Source organism: Phyllostomus discolor, chromosome 1 (assembly GCF_004126475.2).
Source record: "Phyllostomus discolor isolate MPI-MPIP mPhyDis1 chromosome 1, mPhyDis1.pri.v3, whole genome shotgun sequence".
Lineage (NCBI taxonomy): Eukaryota > Metazoa > Chordata > Mammalia > Chiroptera > Phyllostomidae > Phyllostomus > Phyllostomus discolor.
In genome coordinates, this window is record NC_040903.2 from 63,147,916 (window position 1) to 63,154,955 (window position 7,040).

Consider the following 7,040-nt stretch of genomic DNA (forward strand, 5'->3'; position numbering starts at 1 on the left):
TGCATGTGGCTGCAGAGGAGTGTGAAAGGCAGGTGGCAAATGAGGAATTGGAATAACGCAGAGAAGTTTTGGTGAAATTGATGATATCCATGCATGATTTTCTCTTTACCTATAATGTCAGGTGAGGAAAATAAATCAACCCTTCTTGAACTTGGAGCTGTGTGAACTTTAACTAAACTGCTCACCTATGAAGACAAAATTGTAAGAAGAAATGCTACTATGATAATTGGAATCCTGGCTTCTAATAGTAAGTAGCAACTTTTTAAAATAAATTTCATATGATGTCTTTATCTTTCTTTTAAGTTTAATGTTAAGTGATTTATTTTAATTTTATTTAAACTTACTTTAATAATTATTTAATTTAAAATTTTTTAATGTTTTTCAAGTACAGTTGTCTCCATTTTCCCTCACAACTCCTTCCCACTCCATCCATCTCCATTTTGCCTCTTCAATCCTACCCCCTTTGGCTTTGTCCATGGGTCCTTTATACATGTTCCTTTATGACCCTTCCCCTTTTTCCCCCCATAATACCCCTCCCCTCTGATTAATGTCAGTTTCTTCTTTATTTCAATGTCACTGGTTATATTTTGCTTGCTCGTTTGTTTTGTTGATTAGGTTCCACTTATGGGTGAGATCACACGACATTTGTCTTTTACTTTCTGGTTTATTTCACTTAGCATAATGCTCTTCAGCTCTATCTATGCTGTCCCGAAGGGTAGGAGCTCCTTTCTTTCTGCTGCATAGAATTCCATTGTGTAAATGTTCCAGTTTTTTGATCTGCTCATTTACTGATAGGCACTTAGGTTTGCTTTCACCACTTGGCTATTGTAAATTGTGCTGCTATGAACATTGGGGTGCATAGGTTCTTTTGAACTGGTGTTTCAGGATTCTTATGGTATAATCCCAGCACTGGAATTGCCAGATCAAAAGGCAGTTCCATTTTTCGTTTTCTGAGGAAGTCCCATACTGTTTTCCACAGTGGCTGCACCAGTCTGCATTCCCACCAATAGTGCACTAGGGTTCCCTTTTCTCCACAACATCACCAGCCCTTGTTTGTTGATTTGTTTATGATGGCCATGCTGACTGATGGGAAGTGGTATCTCACTGTGGTGTTAATTTGCATCTCTCTGATGGCTAATAATGCTGAGCATCCTTTCATGTGTCTCTGAGCCCCCTGTATGTCCTCCTTGGAGAAGAGTCTGTTCAGGTCCCTTGCCCATTTTTTAATTGGGTTTAAACTGACTTTAATATTAATGAAAAAGTTAAATATGATGTAACAAATACATGATCTCATATTTTAAGAAATATTTTTTAAAAATAAAAATATGTGCAAATGCACTCTAACTTGGTGATATAGTGTGTTCCAGTCTTACAAGTTAGGAGAGCAATCATTGTCTTTTAAAATTGAAATAATATTTTTTCTTGAGTTAGGGTTATGTAATTTGTCTGCCTATGTCTAAGTTGTACTTCATATGTTTAATAGTTAAGGAAGGCCAGAGTAAAGAATTTTGATACTTTTATTTTTTGAAGCCACAAACTATATTCCACCCAAAATAAATTTAGACATTTATTTACTCCTTAAAATCAGGCCTCTTACTTGCTTGAATATTTTCATATACGTAATAGGGTGGAGTAATAGTATTAGTTAAAATACATTGGTATGTCTATTAGAATATCAGTTTTGAGCCCTGGCTGGCGTAGCTCAGTGGATTGAGCACGGGCTGGGAACCAAAGTGTCCCAGGTTCGATTCCCAGCCAGGGTACATGCCTGGGTTGCAGGCCATAACCCCCAGCAACCGCACATTGATGTTTCTCTCTCTCCCGCTCTCTCTCTCTCTCTCCCCCTCCCTTCCCTCTCTAAAAATAAATAAATAAATAAATCTTAAAAAAAAAAATAATGGTAATCTCATTTATAAAAAAAAAAAAAAAGAATATCAGTTTTGACCAAAACCATGCAAATAAAGGCACTGATTAATGGACTATACTACACGGTAGGTTTCTGAGTTAGCCAAAAAAAGCTTTGTAATTTATAATAAAAAATGATATTCTTGGTGGAGACTGAATTCTAACATGAAACTCAGGCTGCTGGTAATAAACATGTCTCTATCATAGAGGTTGGCTAAAACCATCATACTCTCTTCCTTTAGCACAGTTTCCCCCAACTTCCTGCCTCCCCTCACCTCACTTTCCCTGGACCCTGTGTGAAGCAGTGGGGTTCCCTTATTCTGTGCTGTCCAGCAGGACTGTGGTATTAGTATCTTCAGAGAGAGTTATGAGTGATGCTGGGGAGGGAAGGGGAAGGAGAGCTTTGTCAGGCATCTGCCTTGACTACCACAGCCACAGAAGCTATACGAGCAGCATCTGCACTACTAGGGAAACCAGATTCCACGGAAGGGAGGGGTGCTGTAATGGAAGGGGCTCTGGTGGCAGCTGCGGGAGTGCTAAGTGGTGGCTGTGCTGGGGCTCTGGGAGCATTTCTGTGGATAAGAGCAGGATGAGGACAGTCATGGGGGAGTGGGTGTTCCACCAACCTGGATTATGATAACATTGGTCAATACTTACGTAGCACTTACAATGTGCCAGGCACTGTTCTATGTGCTATTTATGTGTTGAATCATTTTATGAGGTTGGCACTATTATTTCCTTTACATATGAGGCAGCTGAGGCACAGAGAAGTTAAATAAGGTTGTCTGTATACTAATTCTGCCATATTCAAGGTAACTTATTGAATCTATTTATAGTCAAAAAAGGGAAAATTAAGTTTTCTTATGTTTTCTTCTGTTTATACACCAAAGAATGTGAAAAACAAAGGTGCTTTGTAACACCTTTTGTGCAACTCATTTTAAAAACAGAAAAGCAGCGTAGAATTACCTCCAAAATTAAAAATGGAACTGCCTTGTGACCCAATGATTCCACTTCTGGGAATTTATCTAAAGAAACCTGAAACACTAGTAATTTGAAAGAACATAAGAACCCTATGTTCATTGCAGCATTAATTACAATAAGCCAAGATTTGGAAGCAGCCCAAGTGTCCATCAGTAGATGAGTGGATAAAACAACTATGGGTCATTTACACAACAGAATATTACTTAGCCACAAAAAAAGAAGAAAAATTTACTCTTTGTGACATCATGGATGGACCTGAAGAACATTATGCTAAGTGAAGTAAATAGTCAGAGAAAGACATATACGATATTATTTTACTCATATGTGGAATCTAATGAACAAACTGAATTACTCAACAAAATAGAGACAAACTCATAGAGGGCAGGCTGACAGCTCTAGTGTGGGGGTGGTTAGGGGGTGGAAGGACTGAGCAAAAAAAAAAAAAAAAGAACTCATGGACATGGACAACTGTAGGCAGATACCAGCCAGCAATATCCATCTCTGCTGAGGATGCTCATCAAAACACGAGAAAAAACATACACAGACAACCAGGTCCTGTGGGGGAATAGGGACAGAAGGGCCACTCTCTCGTGGAGAGCACCATGGCCACTCTCTCTAGTGGAGAGCACACCATATCTATTCCCAAGCAGATTTTTATTGAGAATACAGACTTAGTTTGTGGATTCACAGTCTGGCAGAAAAGATGAAAAGAAGTAGATGACTTACAAAGGTGCAGACAGAACCCCTACTGTGATTCTGGGCAAAGTTTGGGGTTTTTAACATATGAAAGGACTACAATTTCCAAAGGTTTCCTGTCTGTGCCTTTAAATTCCAAGTTAATAACATCCTCCAGAAAACAAATCTCACAGGATCTTGCATATTCTATGTCCCAGGCCTAATTACCCCGGGGGTCCACCATTTCTGGTCTGGCTGCTGCCCCTGCAGGCCTGAGTTAACAGAGAAGACAAAGGCAGCCAGGAGACTTGGATTTCTCACAAGGACTCAGGCTTTGACAAAGCTGAGGGGGCAGGGGTTAATGTCGATCACCCCTTCATTTCCACAGCCCTGTGAGTCTCTTCCCCTAGGGCATTCCCACATGATCGCGTCTGTCTTAGATTCATTCTCTTTCTTAGAGAATTGTTACCCGTCTTTGATTGCTGATCATGCAAGGGAGCCAGGCATTAGAACAGGCAGTGTTCATGCCAGGGAAATAAGTTTTGTCTCCTTAGTGGCTTCTGGTCTGGAGGTCTTTCACTCAGCCTAAGTCACAGGGGGTTACAGCTTCCTGAGACCAAGCAGGGTGGTCCCCAACAGACAACAGTATGGTGATAGCAGGGGGAGGGTGGTGGATGGAGGTGAAAAAGGGTATGAATGGGATAAATGGTAATGGAAAAAATACAATAAAAAATAGAAGAAGGAGGAGGAGGAGGAGGAAAAGAACAGTCCCTAAAGGATTAGGTTCCTTGCCCAAAGTCATGCAGGTGGTTTTTAGCAGAATTTACATTAGAACAAGAATTAAAACTGTACTCTCTGACTCACAGTTGAGTAAACTTTCTATTCACCAAATCTTTCATGATCCTTAACATTAGTGTGCATTCTGAGTCAGGTTCTCCTTCTAAATGATATTGGGGGAGAATGCATCTCATTTGGAAAGGAGAATTATAATTTTCTGTTTATACTTATTTTTCTAACGTAATGTCTAGGTGTGTATGATTTTTTCCAGCTTAGTTTGTTTCTCTATTATTCATTTTATTTTTCTAATATATGAGGAGTTTAAAATCTGTAAAACCGTCCAAATTGGTTGTGAAATTTTTCTGAGCAGATTTATAAATTGAATTTTTTAAGTTACTAAAGAAGTCTGTGGCCCCAAAATATAAAGAATTATTGTTGCATTTGAGTGTTAAATGAGATAACCCTCTTACACCCACCAAACCATACTCTGTGAGCAGGTTGGGTTGGCTGTGACCAGTGTGAGGAAAGAGCTTTGCTGCCTTCAAGATCTCCACTGAGTGTCTTAGTCTCAGGTATGCTGAATGAACTCCTGAGAGCTTTCTTTTGATTCTATGATTTGGGTGAGGAAAAAAAAACACTTTTGGGATTAACTGAACTGATTTTCTGTTTGAACTATCTGAGGACATGGATTAAACAAGTAGTGTCCTCAACTGCTTGTGAAGTTTCTCTTTTTTGAAGAGAGACAACTCACTAACACCTATTGCTTCACTGTTCACACATGCCCATGGAACCTTGGATCAAAGAATGAGAAACTAGTCATTTAATCTAAATGAAAAGTCATGTGTCCAGAATAATCTGCAAATAAATGCACCTCTGCAGCTACACAGTTAACTCAACATCTTTGATCATTCTTTAAAAAAATTATCACTATTATTATTTTTAGAAAAAGGGAAGCCCTGGCTGGCGTAGCTCAGTGGATTGAGCTCGGGCTGGGAACCAAAGTGTCCCAGGTTCAATTCCCAGCCAGGGTACATTCCTGGGTTGCAGGCCATAACCCCCAGCAACCGCACATTAATGTCCCTCTCTGTCTCTCTCTCTCTCCCCCTCTCTCTCCCTCTCTCTCTCTCCCTCCCTTCCCTCCCTAAAGATAAATAAATAAAATCTTAAAAAAAAAAAAAAAGAAAAAGAAAAAGGGAAATGTAGGGAGAAAGAGAGGGAGAGAAATATCAATGTGTAAGAGAAACATTGATCTTTCACATGCCCCCAACTGAGGACCTGACCCACAACCCAGGTGTATCCCCTGACTGGGAATCAAACTGATGACCTTTTAGTTCACAGCCCGTCTGTCAAACCCCTGAGCCACATCAGTCAGGGCATCTTTGGTAATTTTTTTGAAATGCTTCTTCAAAATGCTTCTTCAGAAATTTGTATCTTCATATGCTTTTTATGCATTCAATAATATCACTACATTCATAGTGCATGAACCAACAGAATGTTCCAACAGAATTCCAGGTTCTAAAAGGATTGCCCTGAGAACCATCTTTCTCTTTGGAAGTCACAAACAAATTCTTTCTCTCCTCCTTCCCCTCCTCCTTCTCCTCCTAGTTTAAGAGTGGTTGATCTATGTACCTATGCTAAGCTTGGGTCATTTGAGCCAGCACTTAAATTACTTTGTTAAACCTTTTTATCAAAATGGAGCTGCTGTCTTCTTCTACCTAAGAGGTGTATTTAGTCCAATGAGGTCATATAACAGAGACTCATTTAATGAAGTCAGTTAAAGAGAGATTTCATCAGGATCCTTGTGAGAAGTAGCCTTTGAAGCCAAGACTTCACTTAAGGCAATCTGAAGATCTTGCCATCTTAGAAAAAGGGTGACATAAAAGAGTATGAAAGGTCAAAGATAAATTATATTGTCAATATTATATGACCAAAAACTGTAAATAAGAATGCAGTTAAAACAGATTGCATGAAGGTATTGTGTTGACAAAAAAAATTCATTTTATTTTTTCCGTAAAATGGAAAAAACACTACTAGTGCTTAGCTGTCTTTAACTTCATTTGAAACAATTTTGTTAGACTGTATTGTGACAGCTGTCATATAAGTGTGTATTTTTTTTAAATTATCAAAATTGGTGAATTTTTGTGCAGCCTTTCTAGTATTGAAGAGGGGAGAAGATATGCAACAATTTTGGGATATTATGCTTTATTATTTCAAGAAAGGTAAAAATTCATGCTCGCTTCAGCAGCACATACTAAAATTGAAATGATACAAAGAAGATTAGCATGGCCCCTGTGCAAGGATGACATGCAAATTCGTGAAACTTTCCATATTTTTGGTTATAAAATACTTGGGTGTCTGTAATTAATTTTTTTCTATTAAAAAAAGAAAGGTAAAAACTCAAACACAAAAAAACATTTGTGCAGTATATGGAGAAGGTGCTATGATTGATCAAACATGTCAAAAGTGGTTTGCGAAGTTTCTTGGTACTATTGACATTTCAGTCAAATAATTGTTTGCTGTGGGGGTATCTTATGAATTGGAAGATGTTTAGCAGCATCCCTGGCCTCTACACACTAGAAGTCAATAGTAGGAGATAGCTGACATACTCAAAATATCCAAATCAATAAAGTTATTGGTGAAAATGAAAAATGTGTCTTTTATTTTATGGAAAAAACTAAATGGACTTTTTGGCCAACCTATTA

The 7,040-nt window shown here is 38.5% G+C and overlaps 1 non-coding gene across 1 annotated transcript; it reads left to right on the forward strand.

Annotated features, from left to right (window-relative positions):
- Positions 1-6,569: 6,569 nt before the first annotated feature.
- On the forward strand, positions 6,570-6,672 carry LOC114493553. Its single transcript, XR_003684190.1, has one exon. It is a non-coding gene; the product is annotated as a U6 spliceosomal RNA (small nuclear RNA).
- The last annotated feature ends 368 nt before the right edge of the window (positions 6,673-7,040 follow it).